The 17,418-nt window shown below is 38.0% G+C and overlaps 1 protein-coding gene across 3 annotated transcripts in view; it reads right to left on the bottom strand.

Moving 5' to 3' along the window:
• The window catches only part of MYO16 (myosin XVI), a 702,327-nt gene that overhangs the window by 139,640 nt on the left and 545,269 nt on the right, over positions 1-17,418 (bottom strand). The window lies entirely within an intron of this gene.

The raw sequence follows: 17,418 nt of genomic DNA, 5'->3' as shown, positions 1-17,418 counted from the left end.
GATAAATCAAATAGAAAATTGAAATGTATCTTATAAAAATAATGGATTTGAATATCCTAATGTAGTCTATAAGAACTGCAAAGGCACTCAATTAGCTGTTGTAGTTAAGAATTCCTTGTACATAGCAGACAATCTACAAATATTTGTTGAAGGAAGAAAGGAAAGGAGATGAGAGTAAAGAATAGAAGGAAACAAAAGACAAAGGGGCAAGGAATGCTTCAAATTTTCAACCAGGAAATGTCACAGCATCCTTAAGACATAATCTTGCTTTTTTAGTCTTTGACATTTGTTGTTTATCTGAAATATTATATGTCTTATCACAACCTTACCTACTGCACAGGCCCAACTCAGCCATCCATGTTGCAAAATGCCCTGGTACATCTACTGAGCAGCCATGGTTGAGAGGCACTGATTTAAATAATTTGGTCTGAAGAATGCTTGGGTTGTGTGAGTGTGTGTGTGTGTAAGTAATGCCACAGATTTTATAACCATTAAGAGTGGCAAGAGAAGAAAGAGGATTCCCTGGAAATTTTCCAATTATAATTTGAAATCTGTATTAATTATTTCAAGAGCAAAACAATAATTAACGAGGAAGTAACCTTGTACCAGGCCCAGGGAAAGGTGAGGGGACACAGTGTAAAATGGGATGCTTGTAAATATCACTCAGCTTGCATCTAGATAAGATTGTGAGAAGATATTACGGGATAGTGGGAAGAGCAAATCTTTATTCCAAATATTTTCTATTCCAATGACAAACACCCAAAATGGGAAAAGACATTGCTACCACTGAATTTCCAAGGTACTTTATAACATTGATTGTAAAAATTGAAAGTGAACATGCACCTTGAGAGATTTACCGAGAGGGCCTAACCTGGATTGTGAAGTTGATGAGCTTCTGAAACAAGAAACACAGCTAGAGCACAGAAGCTGTTTTGAGATGAACCTTCAATCAAGGTCTGGATTTCCTCAACACCCAGTTCACTGGTGATATATTTCCTGTTATCAGAATGTGTATGCTTTATTGGCAGTATAATCACAGTACAATAAAGAACTAAAGTCAACTATAAAATATGCAATTAAGTGCTGAAGTTTTTCATTCAAATGTGGGAAGGTGATTATGGCATTAACATTGGTCTTAGCCAGGGGGTGTGTTGGGCATAGAAAATGGATTACCTGAGTGTATGCTTGCCTCAAATATATCGTTCACTAGGACAAGACCAATAGATATTTTACTAGTTCCTGTGATGATTCCTCTTTAAAAGTCTCTTCCTGGTAATTCTATGAAAGACAATCTTTAAACTATGTGTAGGTCATCACCAATAAAAAAAAGTGTAGGTATAACTTTCATGTTTTACTCTATTGTTAAATAATCACTGATTTACTAAATCTAGTGTATAAACGGTTACTTCTATTTCTTAGCCTTGTAGAGACTTAATAGAAGAAGTGCGTTCAAAACAGAGAACATAATTTTGATGAATGCCACATGTTGCATTCTGATTTGTGAATGGGAATCTGATTTTCAGTGTCATAATGATCAGAGCTGGAAAAAGGTCACATTGCCCCTGTCTCTCATCATTCATCAGTGACGGAGGTGGCTCAACATATCTCCTACTATTTTCCTTATTCCCTCACTCTATGCACTGCTAATTTTCAGGACACTTTGTAATAGCATTCATTCTTCTGAACATTTCATTGTTTTGAATATATAAAAAGTTTCTTTCTAACATAAAGTGATCCAAGTTTTGATAACTGTGGAGACAGTAGTTGAGAACTTATAAAAAATAGATGTTTTTGTCATAAATGTGAAAATATTTATAAGAATACTATTTAAAAGTTTGAAAACACGTTGTCATCATCCTTTTCATTCTTTAGCAAATGATGTGTTGTTTTAAAAAATATGAATTTCTAGACAATAAAACAAATTATTTTTATTCCAGAATAGATTCTGCTAAAAGTGGACATCTTTATGTCATATAATATAAGTACTGAGTACTTAAGTTGCCACAAAACTAAGTTTTCAAGTTTAAGTGCAAGGGTCTCACAATGATGTAGCTGGTAGTAGAGCATTCCGTGAGTATTCTGTGGAAATACTGTAAAGTGGGTCAGCTATAACTGAATTTTTCTTAGTTAAAAATAGCTTCTCACCTAAACATGAGATCACCAATACAGTGTCCACTGTGATTTGACGTTTTTATCCCTAAACATATTTCCATGTATAAATTGATGCTTCACCTTGGGAATATTACAAAGAATGCTGTCAGTTAACAAAGCATTTCAAAGACCTGAGAAAGAAAAATCAAATGTAACCTTTAAAAGATATAAAATAGAAGTACTAATCTATGCCTCATTTCATAGTTACTACATGGGTAGATATTTCAGAAAATGAATCAGGGCTCTTTTTTGGGGAGAAAGGCTATTATTAACCCGCCCAATGTCAAAACCTTGGATCATTATCTCATTCTAAAGTGTAAATGGCTACCCTAAAATGGAAACATTTACTCATAGTTAAACCAAACTTTTTAAGCTGGTAAGATAATAACAACTATTTAGGCCTATTGATATGTCTTGTATGGGATATCAATAAACATTACATCTAAGACACAAAATTTAGAGCTCAACTCTAAAACTATACAGAAAACTGAAACATTAATCATTTGTGTGTTAGTCCATTCAACAAATATCTGTTGGTCATCCACTACATGCCAGACGATGGAGCTGAGAGTCTATTGGGAATTACAGAATACAGAATCCTGGTGATGAAATCCAATGAGACTTATGGGAAGATGGAGCAGTATAAAGATAGGATGACTGTATGTCCTGCTTTGTCAGGACAGTCCCAGTTTAATACCTGTATTCCTGGCAAAATTATTAATTGTTCCTTGTTTTACTATAAAACATGTCTTGGTTTGGTCCATACACTATAAAGTCACCATTGTCTTTAGCCACGTACAGTATTAGATTCTAGAATAATTCTGCTGGCAATATGCTGCTCTGAAGACTAGAGGCAGATTTCTAAATTAATTGCCTGTGAGATTAGTACTCTAATAGTTGTGCCTACTATTTATTCATTGGACTCTCAATGTAAGGATCATGAGAGACTTGGCACTGAATTAAGACAAGTGAGGCCCTGGATTAGCCACATCAATTGAGATGAGTGTTATGGACTGAATGCTTGCGACCTCTTAAAATTGATATGTTGAAGTCGCTAAATCCCCAAAGTTACTGGATTTGGAGATAGATCCCTTGAGAGGCAATTAAGGCTAAATTAGGTCATAAGGGTGGGGCCCTGATCCAATAGGATTAGTGTCCTTATAAGAAAAGACAGGAGAGAGCTAGCACTCCCCTGACCTCCGTCTTGACTTCCCATGGCATGCAAGTACCAAAGAAAAGCCATGAAGTCATATGAGCACACAGTGAGAAAGCGGACCTCTACAAATGAGGGGCAAGCACGCACTAAATGCCAGCTTGCTTGCTGGTGCCTTAATCTTGAACTTTTAGCCTCCAGACTGTGAGAAAACAAATGTTTTTTAAGCCACCTAGTCTGTTATTTGGATATGGCAGCCCAAGCAGGCTAATACAATAACTGACAGCTCAGACTACAATGCTGAAGTGTCTCAGCTCTACCAAGATGTCTGGAACCTCTTTAGCTAAGACTGAGTAAAATAAGAAAATGCAAAGGATGATTTGGGGGCAATAATTTAACTTATGCATATGAAATTTTGGACATTTAACTCAGAAAGGCAAGATAATCAGATTTGGGATTTCAATTCCATTGGAATTGAATATCTCTGGACTTTAATTTATAAAGTACATTAATCTTTGAACTTTCATTTCTCACTGGGAACTTAATAATGGCAGCAGACTTCCAGTCAAATATGGAGGGATATCTAGGCTATTGGGATTTTATTATTAGAACTGCTCTTTTGTTTTATTTTAACATTTTCATTTATTCTGGTTACGGGATCCCTGATGAACTACACTGGACAATGTGTCAGGGCAAGGTTTGGGATGGGAAAGAATGAATTCACAGCCTTGAAAGTAGAGTGGCCTGGAGATCGATACAGTAACCCATTGTTGACTATGACCCATTTCAGTTTCTTTGGATACAAAATTTACATTGCTGGGTTGGGCACGGTGGCTCTCGCCTGTAATTCCAGCACTTTGGGAGGCCAAGGTGGGCGGATCACCTGATGTCAGGAGTTTGAGACCAGCCTGACCAACATGGTGAAACCCCGTCTCTACTAAAAATACAAAATTAGCTGAGCATGGTGGCACATGCCTGTAATCCCAGCTACTCCGGAGGCTGAGGCAGGAGAATAGCTTGAACCTGGGAGGCAGAGGTTGCAGTGAGCCAAGATTGTGCCATTGCACTCCAGCCTGGGCAACAAAGAGCGAAACTCCACCTAAAAAAAAAAAATTTTTTTTTTCATTGCTTATTAGTGGTCCTAGAAGGATACACAATGAAGCAGTGGTGTGCTCATGAAGATAAGAGAAAGAATGTTCTTAAAGACTAAATATCCCCCCAGGGGTATAGCCACGCCCATTATTACAAGTTTACTGGATGAGACCAGTAGTTCCAGAAAGTAAAACATGGCAGAACACTAGACAGAGAAACTTCTGGTCTGATGTTTCCTTAGAGGTGGAGGTAGAGTGACCTGCTGGGCCACTCTCTAACCTTTCCCACTTCTTAAAGGAAGGTGAAGTGGTAGACTAATCTAATCATTAATCTAGGGAAGAAAACTTGTGAACAAACTGCTTGCAAAGAAACAGTTGTTTCCCTCTCCTTCTCCAAGCTCCAGGATTCAAAATCTGATATTGCATTTTTTTAATAAAAATATTCAGAATTCTGGGACTAAATTTTTTTATGGACTTCACAATTGTGTTAAAAGTACATTGTAACTCCCAAAATATTGAATTAGGGTTGCAAACAGATCTCCGTTTATTTTACCAGGATAATCACCTTCATTTCATTTGTTTGGTATTGAACGTTTGCTCAGTGGAATTATATATTCATTTCATATCATTTGGGCCGGTCAGCTTTGGGTATTTGTTTCCGAGGTTGTTAGGTTGTTAGGAAGTTATTAAAGACTTTTTATTTTCATTTTCACCTTGTTTTAAGCAAAAATGTACAATCCTTCATTTGTAAACATCGCTTTTCTTATTGTTCTTTGAGCTGATTTTCCAAAGGTTGTGACTGATTCAGCCTCCTTTCATACCCAGCTGCCTTATGCCACAAATGAGTCTGTGGGATGGTGGGTGAGAGGTATGGGACTGGCTGCAGTCCAGGAAACTCTACAAAATTAAATGGGTTGTTTTTCAGGAAGCAGACCAAAGGCAATCCAGAGTATAAGGCCCACAGCTGAATTTTAGAACTCTCCAAGGCCTTCTTTTCACCTGATGTCACAGTGCCATTCTGACGTGCCTGTGCAATTGAGGGTGGATGTTAATGACAGTCAAGCCTCAGAAACAGCACGCCACTGTGGAAGTGGAACCAACAACTACTTTGGAACAGGACCAATGTCAGTACAAATCTCATGTCCTGCAGTGGTTAGAGACACCCTTAGGGATGACGTGCGAGACTTTGGACCTACCTCCTGGGAACTGCAGTTTTCTCAGCTGTAAAATAGAAATGCTGGCAGTAATCAACTTTACACGAGTGCTATGAGGATTAAATGAGATGATGCTTGTGAAGGGTTTAGCACAGTGCTCGTTGCCTAGGAAATACTGATAAATGTTATTTGGAAAAACATTAAATCGAAGCTATGGCAAATATTAATTACATAATAACAAATATCTACATAATGAGAGTAGTTACTCTAAATGGTTATCATAAGGAGAAGAATAGTGAGTATACAGCGAAGAGTGTGGAGTCTGACTCACAGCGGGTACACGGCGGTGATCCATGACGACGACTCTGATGCCGCGCTTCTGTGGACTCCGAAGCTACACTGACATTCTGATTTAGTAAACTGCTTGTATGAAATAAGAGTGAGCAAATAAGGATTGAAGAAATTAATGATGAATGAAGGAGTGGATGCTGTTGTGGGGGGTCATACCACTTGGTAGAGTAGAAATTAGGATCCCAGCCACATGATGAAACAAAACAGCAAGGTCGCCTTTCATATCATCTGTTTTTCTAAAAAATTTTCCCCAACTATATTAGAAAGAAGATGAGTGGGACTAGATCAAGGTTTAGTTGCCCTAGAGCCCCCAGCCACCTCCTGTTTTTGTCAGTTTACTGGAACACCACTTGACCCATTTGTTTAAATACTGTGACTGCTGCTTTCTGCTGGAGAGGCCCAGGTGAGCAGCTGGATCAGAGACCACATGCCCATGAAGTCCACAATACATACTATTTGGTCCTTTATACAAAAAGTGTGCAGATCCTTGAAGTAGAATATGGGAAAACTTATGATCTAGAATGCACTGAGCAGCATAACAAATTCTCAGTAAAGATATAATTTATTATGTTTAAGCTAAAGCGACTTCTGGAAGTGTTAAGCTTCTCTCTCATCTTTTACATTTCATTGAAAAGTTACAGGTCCTCTCTCCTCTCAAACTTCATTAAACCTTAAACAAGCAGCCAACACTCAAGGACAGTTTCAGCTTTAAGAAAACGGTTAGATGTGGCAAAATTACCTTGGAGAAAGTTTATCCTTTGCCAATTCAAGCTGTTGAGAATATTTAATATCTCCTGACCTTATTAATTCACACTTCTCTAAAGGATGCATTGACAGTAGTTGGCATCTCCAACATGTAACAAGGCAGAATTTTAAAAGACTCCAGCACAGGCTGTTCTCTGGCGAGGGTCTGCCTCATTGGGTAGCCACTGTCCGTTAGCTTTAATCCAATAGATGGAAGTGTGTCTTCTTTCATCCCTCTCTCTGAACACTCAATTTAACATCATGGATGTGTCCTTTCACAGCAAGGCTTTTCAGCAACAACTGTGTCATTTAGGCAAGCTAAATGGTTTGGGCTATTTCTGAGAGGGATTTCATCCAGTAACAATCTAAAAACACAGCTCACGGTCCCTCACCATGCCAAGCATAATAGCCAACCCTCTGGTGCTTTCATTGACAAGTCCTTCTGTCTTTTCCAAATAAGTTCTCCTCATTAAATAGTAAACTTCTCCATTTAGTTACCCTACTCTTCCCTGCCAACCATAAATAATCCCTTAAATGAATGATGGATGTGACACATGCAAGCTTGCCACCCCGGGTCTGGAGTTAAGACTCTAGTGTTTGTTCCTCGTAAGCTGGGATTAAGATGGAGAGGAGTGACACCTTGAGAGAGAGCCATAGGACCACAATTCTGGCACAGCCCTTGATGACCACTGGAAACAAAGACGTATGAATGAGAATGCCACAAGCATACAGGGGGATAAAGGCAGCTTTGGGAAAGGTGGCTGAGACCATATAAAACATCTCCTGCAGGGACTTTTCAAAGCTGTCCTTTTTTCCTTTCTTTTCTCTCTCTCTCTCTTTTTTTTTTCCAGCATGGCCTCCTATTACCCTTTCTCTCAATTCTACAATTTTGAAAAAAAATACATGGTTTTATATTATTCAACACATTAAATTAACTTATACATATTGGGGAGAGATGAAAATAATAATTCCTATGTATAGGCATGGCTGTGGAAGGGTTTTATTATTTCCCATCACTTGTGAGTTCTGTATTTGAAAGGATGGTAGCTTGTCTCATATTGGTGCTATACATGGATGCTCCCCATTGAATATATCTGGGTTGGGTTTAAGTGCTTTGATGAATAGAATACAGGGAGAGTGCTGCTGTGCCACGTCCAGGCCCAGCTTTTAAGAAGGCTGCAAGCTTCTTTCCTTCTCCATGGAAACTTGACCCAGTGGGTAAGAAGTCTGGGCTATTCTGCTAGAGAGAGAGTCACCTGGAGGAACAGAGGCACCAGGCATAGGATTGAAGAGACCACAGTTTGGCTCGCCCCAGCCCAGCCAGGACTTAGCTAACACCCACCTCTTCAGCCATATGGCTGCAACTGGAGAAGAGACCCCAAGCAAGCATTGCCCACTAATCCCGGTTAGCTCACAGCATGGAGAGAAAATATAAATTGCTGTTTTACGCCACTGAGTTTGGGGATGGTCCAACACACAATAACAGATAATTCAGCCAGAAGTTGATGCATTTCCAACCCTTTGTTACATGTTTTGCAGCGCATCCCTATGAGGAGGGCACTTCTCCACGCTATCTATGTTGGTCTTGGCCAAGCGACTGATTTTAACCAATGGGATACTTGGGAATGACACAGGCCACACTTCAGTAGCCTCTGTAACACTCATTCAGCCTTTTTTTTGGTCCTCCCTATGACTCAGGAAGAGTATATCCTAGATCTGGGCTAGTCTTTAAAGCTGAATCCCATTAAAAACAAAAACAAGAACAACAACAACAACAAAGACTGGAGCTGGTTTGAGCTTAGGCATGCTACTTCTAAACCACACTCAAATGCAATGCAAGAGAGAAATAAACATTTGCTGTTGCAAGCCACTGATTTAGAATTTTTTTGTTCTACAGAACATACTGGTGGAAGCTGGCTTTTACAGTGCCATCAGTAGAAGGTCTCCTAAACTGAAGAATGAGACCGACATTAGAGAACATTATTGAGATCTACTGAAGAGTAGATCAGATTTTTTCCTTCAGTTGCACAGAATTTGGATGCAGAGGCAGGAAGGGTGACCAGCTTCCTGCTGGAGGCCAGGCAAACCCCTCTTATGGTCTAAGGCAGAGATAAGCAAACTTTTCCTGTGAAGGGCCAGAGAGTAAATATTTTAGGCTTTGCATGCTAAGAGGCAAAACTGCGGATATTATATAGGTACTTATATAACCGTTTAAATGTAACCATTTAAAAATGTAAAAAATATTCTTAGCTCTCAGGCCACATGAAGCAGATGGCAGGCCAGATTTGTCTCTTGGGCTGTCATTTTCTAACCTCTGGTCTAGTGGTTTAAATGAACACATACATGGATATTTCCAGCACGCTCTAATAGGCATGTGATAATTACATTATACAACACATTTTGAACCTTAAAGACACCAACTTATCTGGGATTTTATAAAATGTCTTCCAAAGGAGAGGATACCTGAGTGAACCTTGAAGAGCAACAAAGGAAACAAGGTAGAAAAGATGACGGGATTGACATGTATGATGCCTCAAAATCTTTGAAACCATATGGTATGTTCTGGTAAGGCATGTTTCCTTCCATCAGCACAACAACTATCAAGTAACATAAACTTAGCTCCAAAACTTCCAAACGCAACATATATAGCTTTGCTGCCTATTGACACCAAATGAACACACAAACGTGGCTGTTTTACTTTGGGTGGGCTGCTATAACAACGTACTATAGATTGAGCAGCTTAAACAACAGAAATCTATTTCTCACAGTTCTGGAGGCTGAGAAGGCCAAGGCCAAGGTGCCAGCCACATTGTTGTGCCGGCCACATTCTCATGCCTTCATTCAACCTTAATTACCTTCTTAGAGGTTCCACCTCCAAATAAAGGCACATATGAATTTAGAGGAGAACACAGTAAGTCCACAGCTGTAGGCAATCCAATTATGTACCATAATTTGCACATAATAATTTTCCTGCTGCTTCTTTTATTGTTCCTCCTGTCTCCAAACTTGTGAAGTCTCTGGCCATTGGAGACAGAGTCCTTAAGTCTTTATCATTCCACTCTGAAGTTGTATTACACAAGGAATATACAGAAAAAAAATTGACAAGCATACTTTTCTACACTTAATCAAAATAGTACCCTCTCAACTAAAGCAATCCTCCAGTTTCAATTAGAAAGACTTGGAATGATGGACAGTTATTAAAGCCAAGATACCATGATGCAAATTTACAACCTCATGTCCACCTACAAAGTCCAAGAAATGTCCATTATCCACATTTATTGTCATGTCAGATTTCAGAAACAATACATCCTGTTCAAATCAGTGATTGCTTACTTCCCAACTGCAAAACTGGACATTTTTTTTTGTTCAAAATTTTTGTGGTAATCATATTCTTTCTTGTATACTTAATGAAGTCATTTGCTTTGATAGATTTTTATTCTCTGGCAGTTCAGACTTGGTGATATAAATAGAAAATAAATATTTTGCATAGGGGTAGTACATTCTGTTACCTGAAATTTTGGTAACCAAACAAACAACCAAAAATTTATATTAAATTACAACTCTAGGCTTTGTTTTTTATAACGATGTTTCCATTGCCTGGGGGCATTTCAAAGAGTGGATGAGCTTCTTGAATACTCAAGGAATATTAAAGTATGCTATTTCTTGATGTAACAGTATGTTGATTGTATCTTACTTAAATTCTTCAGTTTCTACAGGAACTATAATCTATGAATCAATATTTTTTGTAATATTATTTCAGACTGGCATCCTAAATGTAAGAGAGATATGGGCAAATTTCCTTTAAAATAAATTCGTAATTCCATTTCCACTGATAAGTCATTACAGATAAAAATAAGAAAAAGAAATCACATCTTATTTTAAATAAGGGAATGCTAAAAGAAATGCAAAGAATTACCTAAAAGTATCATTTCCCATCCTCAGTATTCCTTTTTACTCACTGTACTTTTTACAGTATGCCTATGATCTCTGTTATGCAGAAATATTACCTTAAAATGAATGACCATTTAATCTCTAATGCCAAGTTCATTTTGAAAAAATTTGCTAAACACCAACAAGGCACAAGCATTGTGAATGAATACGATACGATCCTCGTTTAGAAGAAGTTATAGTCTATTGTAAACATATAAAAATTACACTTAATTTTTAAGTATTAATTGCATTTACTATTTTAGCAAAAGAGTAATCCTAATAGAGCGTATATAAAACTGACTTGGAAGTATACAAAAGCAAAGGTAAAAATAATTTTCTAATTTTATGATATATGATCTCTCTCTCTTTTTCTCTCCCTCCCTCTTTCCATCCCTCCCTCTCTCTCTCTCTCTCTCTTTCCACTCTCTTCTGGGGAAATAGAGCAATTTGGATAACTGTTGGAATAATGGTTAGAAATATTCATGTAGCTGACAAAGGTTACGCTGGACAATCACTAAGGGTTCCTGTAATGCAGAGAATCTTTGATGTCACAGATCTAAGGAACTCTAACAACACGAAGAAACAGAGAAAAATACACTAAATGCACTTTTCTAATATTGGCTGAGTGAGATAAATCCCATTTCACATCCTGCACACGTGCACCTCATTTTGTTGTGCTTTGCTTTACTGTGTTTTGCAGAGATTGCATTTTTCACAAATTGAAGGTTTGTGGCAACCCGACAGCAAGCAGGTTTAATAAGCATAGTTCTTCCAACACGTTCACACTTCACTTCTCTGTTTTGCACTTGGGGTAATCCTTGTCATGTTTTAAAACTTTTCATTAAAATTATGTCTGTTATGGTGACCTGTGGTCAGCAATCATTGCTGTTACTATTGTAATTGTTTTGGGGTGCCACAAACCACACCGATATAAGAAAACAAACTTAATCAATAAGTGTCACATGTGTTCTCACTGTTCCAACTGCCAAGAGGTCCCCCACCTCTCTCTCCCTCTTCTTGGGCCTCCCAATTCACTGAAACACAGAATTATTAAAATTAGGCTAATTAATAAACTTGCAATGGTCACGAAGTGTTTACATAAAAGGAAGAGTTGCACATCTCTCACGATTAATCAAAAGCTAGAAATGATTAAGCTTAGTAGGGAAAGCATGTTGAAAGTCAAGACAGGCCAAAAGCTACATCTCTTGCACCAAACAGCCAAGCTGTGAATGCAAAAGACATGTTATTGAAGGAAACTCAAAGTGCTATTCTTGTGGGCACATGAATGATAAGAAGGCAAAACTGCCTTATTGCTGATATGGAGAAAGTCTGAGTGGTCTGGACAGAAGATAAGACCAGCTGCAATATTCCCTTAAGCCAAAGCCTAATCCAGAGAAAGGCCCTAACTCTTAAATTTTATGAAGGCTGAGAGAGGTGAGGAAACTGCAGGAAAAATGCTGGAAGGTAACAGAGGTTGATGCATGAGGTTTGAGGAAAGAAATTGTCTCTGTAACATGAAGGGGTGAGGAGAAACAGCACATGTTGATGTAAAGCTGCAGCAAGTTATCTAGAACAGTTAGCTAAAATAATTGATAGAGGTGGCTACAACAAACAACAGATTTTCAGTGTAGGTGAAATAGCCTTCTATTGGACGAAGATGCCATCTAGGAATTTCAGAGTTAGAGAGGGGACAATACCTGGCTTCAAAGCTTCAAAGGCCAGGCTGACTCTATAGGGGCTAATACAGCTGGCAATTTTAAGTTGTAATTCCAAAAATCCTAGAGCCTTCAAGAATTATGCTAAGACTACTCTCCCTTTGCTATGTAAATGGAGTAACAAGGCATGGATGACAGCACATCCATTTTTAAAATCAATTTTACTTCAAGTTCTGGGATACATGTGCAGAACATGCAGGTTTGTTACATACGTATACATGTGCCATGGTGGTTTGCTGCACCTATCAACCCATCATCTAGGTTTTAAGCCCCACATGCATTAGGTATTTGCCCTAATGCTCTTCCTCCCCTTGCCCCCCAGTCCTGGATAGGCCCCAGTGTGTGATGCTCCCCTCCTTGTGTCCATGTGATCTCACTGTTAAACTCCCACTTATAAGTGAGGACATGTAGTGTTTGGTTTCTGCTCCTGTGTTAGTTTGCTGAAAATGATGGGTTCCAGCTTTATCCATGTCCCCACAAAGGACATGAACTCATTCTTTTTACGGCTGCATAGTACTCCACGGTGTATATGTGCCACAATTCCGTTATCCAGTCTATCATTGATGGGCATTTGGGTTGGTTCCAAGTCTTTGCTATTGTAAATAGTGCCAAAATAAACATACATGTGCATGTGTCTTTATAGTAGAATGATTTATGATCCTTTGAGTATATACCCAGTGATGGGATTGCTGGGTCAAATGGTATTTCTGGTTCTAGATCCTTGAGGAATTGCCACACTGTCTTCTATAATGGTTGAACTAATTTACACTGCCATCAACATTCCTATTTCTCCACATCCTCGCCAGCATCTGTTGTTTCCTGACTTTTTAATGATCACCTTTCTAACTGGTGTGAGATGGTATCTCATTGTGGTTTTGACTCAAGATGGATTAAAGACTTAAATGTAAAAGCTAAAACCATAAAAACCCTAGAAGAAAACCTAGGCAATACCATTTAGGACACAGGCATGGGCAAAGACTTCATGACTAAACACCAAAAGTAATTGCAACAAAAGCCAAAATTGATAGATGGGATCTAATTAAACTAAAGAGCTTCTGTAGAGCAAAAGAAGCTATCATCAGAGTGAACAGGCAACCTACAGAATGGGACAACATTTTTGCAATCCATCCATTTCACAAAGGTCTAATATCCAGAATATACAAGGAATTTAAACAAATTTACAAGAAAACAAACAACCCCATCAAAAAGTGGGTGAATGATATGAACAGATACTTCTCAAAAGAAGGCATTTATGCGGCCAACAAACATATAAAAAAAGCACATCAATTTACAACATGGTGTACTAAATATTTGAAGTTCACTGTTGAGAACTACTGCTCAGAAAAAAAAATTCTTGCAAAACACTGCTACTTATTGACAATTCACCTGGTCACCCAAAAACTACTGAAGGAATTGAATATTGTTTTCATGCCTGCTAACATAGTATCCATTCAGCAGCCCATGGATCAAGGAGGAATTATTAAGAAATAGATTCTCTAAGAATATAGCTGCCATAGATAGTGATTTTTCTGATTTATTTGGGCAAAGTAAACTGGAAACCTTCTGGAAAGTATTCCCCTTTGTAAATGCTCCTAAGAATATTTGTGATTTATGGTAGGTAAAAATATCAACATTAATGGGATTTGGAAGCAGTTGATTCCCACCCTCATGGATGACTTTGAGAGGTTCAATACGCCAGTGGAGAAAGCAACTGCAGATGTGGTGGAAACAACAACAGAGCCAAAATTAGAAGTGGAGCCTGGAGATGTGACTGAACTGCTGCAACCTCATGATCAAATATTAATGGATGAGGAGTTGCTGCTTATGGATGAGCAAAGAAAGTGTTTTCTTGAGATGGAATCTACTACTGGTGAAGATGCTGTGAACATTGTTGAAATGACAACAAAGGATTTAGAAATTCCATAAACTTAGTTGGTAAAGCAGTGGTAAGATTTCAGAAGATTGACTCGAATCTTGAAAGAGGTTCTACTCTGGGTAAAATGCTGCTGCAGCATTGCATGCTACAGACATTTTTCACAAAAGGGAGTCAATGGATGTAGCAAACTTGATTGTTTCATTTTAAGAGATTACCACAGCCACCCTAGCCTTTAGCAACCACCACCCTGATGGGTCAGCCGTCATCAACATCAAGGCAAAACCCTCCACCAGCAAAAAGATTATGGCTTGCGAAAGACTCAGGTCATTGTTAGCATTAGTTAGGAAAAATATTTTAAAATTATGGTATCATATGGTGTTTTAGATGTAATGCTATTGCACACAACAGACGATAGGATAGTGCAAAAATAACTTTTATATGCAGTAGGAAACCAAAACCTTCATGTGATTTGCTTTATTATGATATTAGCTTTATTATGGTGGTCCCTAACTGAACCTACAACGTCTCCAAGGTCAGGCTGGATAGTGATTCTGAAACTTCAACTGCATACCAGTCACTGAGGAATTGTGATGAATTTGCAGATTTTGATTGAGTGAACCTGGGGTGAGGCTGGAGATTATACATTCCTCACAAGTTTGCTTTGATCACCAAGGCACTGGTGCCCTTTCAACATTTGGCTCGGGGGAAGCAAAACAAAACAAAAACATTGTCCCCAGATGACTAGAGATTCCATGCCAGGGGTTCTCAAAGTGAGGTCCACATGGCAACAACGTTAACATCAGCTGGAAACTTTTAAAAAATGAAAACTCACAGGCCTCTGCCAGATGTACTGAATCTGAACTTGGGGGAGCCCAGGAAACCATAGTTTAAGAAGCCTCCAGGTGATTCTGATGTGCACTGATGTCAGAGAACTGCTGTTCTGAGTAACACTAAAGAGGGAGTTACTACAGTTAAACAAATCATAATGTCTCCAGGCTTGTCACCCTCTGAGGACACCGCAGATCACTTCCTGAGACCTCAGCCTAGGACGGACACTCTCCATTCTATTTCATATTGAATCATCTCTGGAGCTACAAACCAGGGGAAGCCCAGTCCCTACTCCCTGTTGATTCGGATTCAGAAAGTTTGGGATAAATCTGGGGACTCTATTGTTTTAAACTTACACAACAACAGTTTTTAAAACTCAAACCAAAGACCATCTATACTTAAGAAGGTGGGAGGGCTGACCTTTAATACACACACTACAAAATGTAAGAAATATCAGCTCTTAACAGGCTTGGCATCTCTGAAGACTATGAAGGGATGTCCACCAAGGGACCAAAAAGAGATGGGTCAAGAGCCACCCCTTTCAAAGCCCCATAACAGTCAGTGATAGCTACCAAGACTCCTGTCCATAACAACCCCCAGAAGTGTTATATCCAGCTTTTCTTTTTTTCTATGTAAGCCCAACTTTGTAGTTATTCCTTATAAATTAAGAGACAACATGTCTATTATCTCATTTACAAGCACCTTCTAAATTTTAAACACAAATATCTTGTCTATCTGAAATACATATTCTACAGTTTAAATGCATCCATCCCCATGTGGTTCTGCTTATCTTCTATCTTCTAAAGATATTCTATCACCCCTTTAAAATGGAAGGCTCAAGCTGAACTCATATGTTGTTTATTTTCTTCTATGTGTCTTTATAAAATTTACCAACATGCACGATAAGTAAATGTGGCTTCTTTCTTCTGGAAAAACAAATGTTATAAAAATTAAACACAGAATTTTAGTCATCGTTTAAATATTATTCCCTTTGTTCTGAATTAAATATTTCAAATGTAGTGATTTAAGTTTGTTGGCTTGCTTGTTTTGTTTTTGTTTCACAGCTTCCTCAAAATAGTGGCTCGCATCGAACTAGTCAACAAAAGTCTTAAAATCTCTCTTTTTTGGATGAATGGTTTATCAAACAGACTTTTTCATATTGTAGTTGTACCGTTAATTTTTAAACATAAATGCAAGATTTCACACTTGCAATACTTATATTAGTTTACATCAGTATTATTTTAAGATCTCATTTTATTTTATATAGAATTACCAAATGTCTTCTGATTTCCTTTTTGCCCACCCTGTTTTATTTTTTAAATGTTTAAAAACAGATAGTCTCATTATTTTCACCAGGATTGTAATATCTTTCAAATATCTTTGAAAGCCATCTCTGATCCCGAATTACCTCCTTACTATGCGTCTGTAACACTTTGTAATATTCCAACCCTTTGTAGCATTACAAGCACTGAATGGCCATTATTTGCATACACATTTACCTGCCTAAACTGGGACATTCATCAAGCTAGTGTATAGCACAACAATGTACCTAAAGATGAGGCCTGGAATAGTGCTTAGTAGCATATATCTGTAAATTAAGTTACTATCCATCAACCAATTTATTTAAAATGGATTCTTCAGTGAGGATTTTAATTTACTTAAAATCAGACTAAAGTTTCTGATCAAATAAAATACATACGAACAAATACGTAGCCTGAGGGGATGATACTGCTTTTGGGTGAGTTTAGGTTCGTCTTGCAAATGGCTGGGATAAAGCTACCATCAGAGAAGGGCTAATACAGACATGAAGACGAGGCCACATGACAAGAGTTTATCCTAGGAATGAGTGCACTGTTTTGTGCACAGTGTGTTTTTCAGCTGAATTTATTAAAGAAAATAGAGGTCAACAAACTTCTGTTCTAAAGGGGCAGATAACGAACATTTTACAAATATTTTACACCATGGGACACTGTCTATCTCCACTGCAGTGCAAAAGTGGTTACAGACAATATGCAAAGAAATGATTGTGGCCATGTTCCAAGAAAACTTTATTTACAAAAACAGGTGGTAGGCTGGATTTGGCCCACGAGTGTAGTTTGCCAACCACTGATCTCAATAATATTTGTTCACATATAAAAGGGGAAATAATCACATATATATTCTCCTTTTAAATAATAAATAGGGAGTATCATATGCAATCATTTTATAAAAATTTACTTCAAGGAAAGCCACACTTTGAAAGCTTTGAAAGCCACACATGAGAATGGTTTCCAAGACACTGTCCTCAGTACAGTGTAATTATTTTTTATGTGAGCTTTGTCAGTGTCTTTCATTGTTTCCCAGAATATTTTGTTTATTGGAGATAAGAAAACGTAAACAACAAAAGCAATGCCAAAAAAGACAACAGAAGATCCTTGCTGCAATA

This window comes from Theropithecus gelada, chromosome 17 (assembly GCF_003255815.1).
Source record: "Theropithecus gelada isolate Dixy chromosome 17, Tgel_1.0, whole genome shotgun sequence".
In the NCBI taxonomy this organism is placed as follows: Eukaryota; Metazoa; Chordata; class Mammalia; order Primates; family Cercopithecidae; genus Theropithecus; species Theropithecus gelada.
The sequence above is the reverse complement of the archived record's forward strand: the minus strand, read 5'-3'. Positions and strand labels throughout refer to the sequence as shown.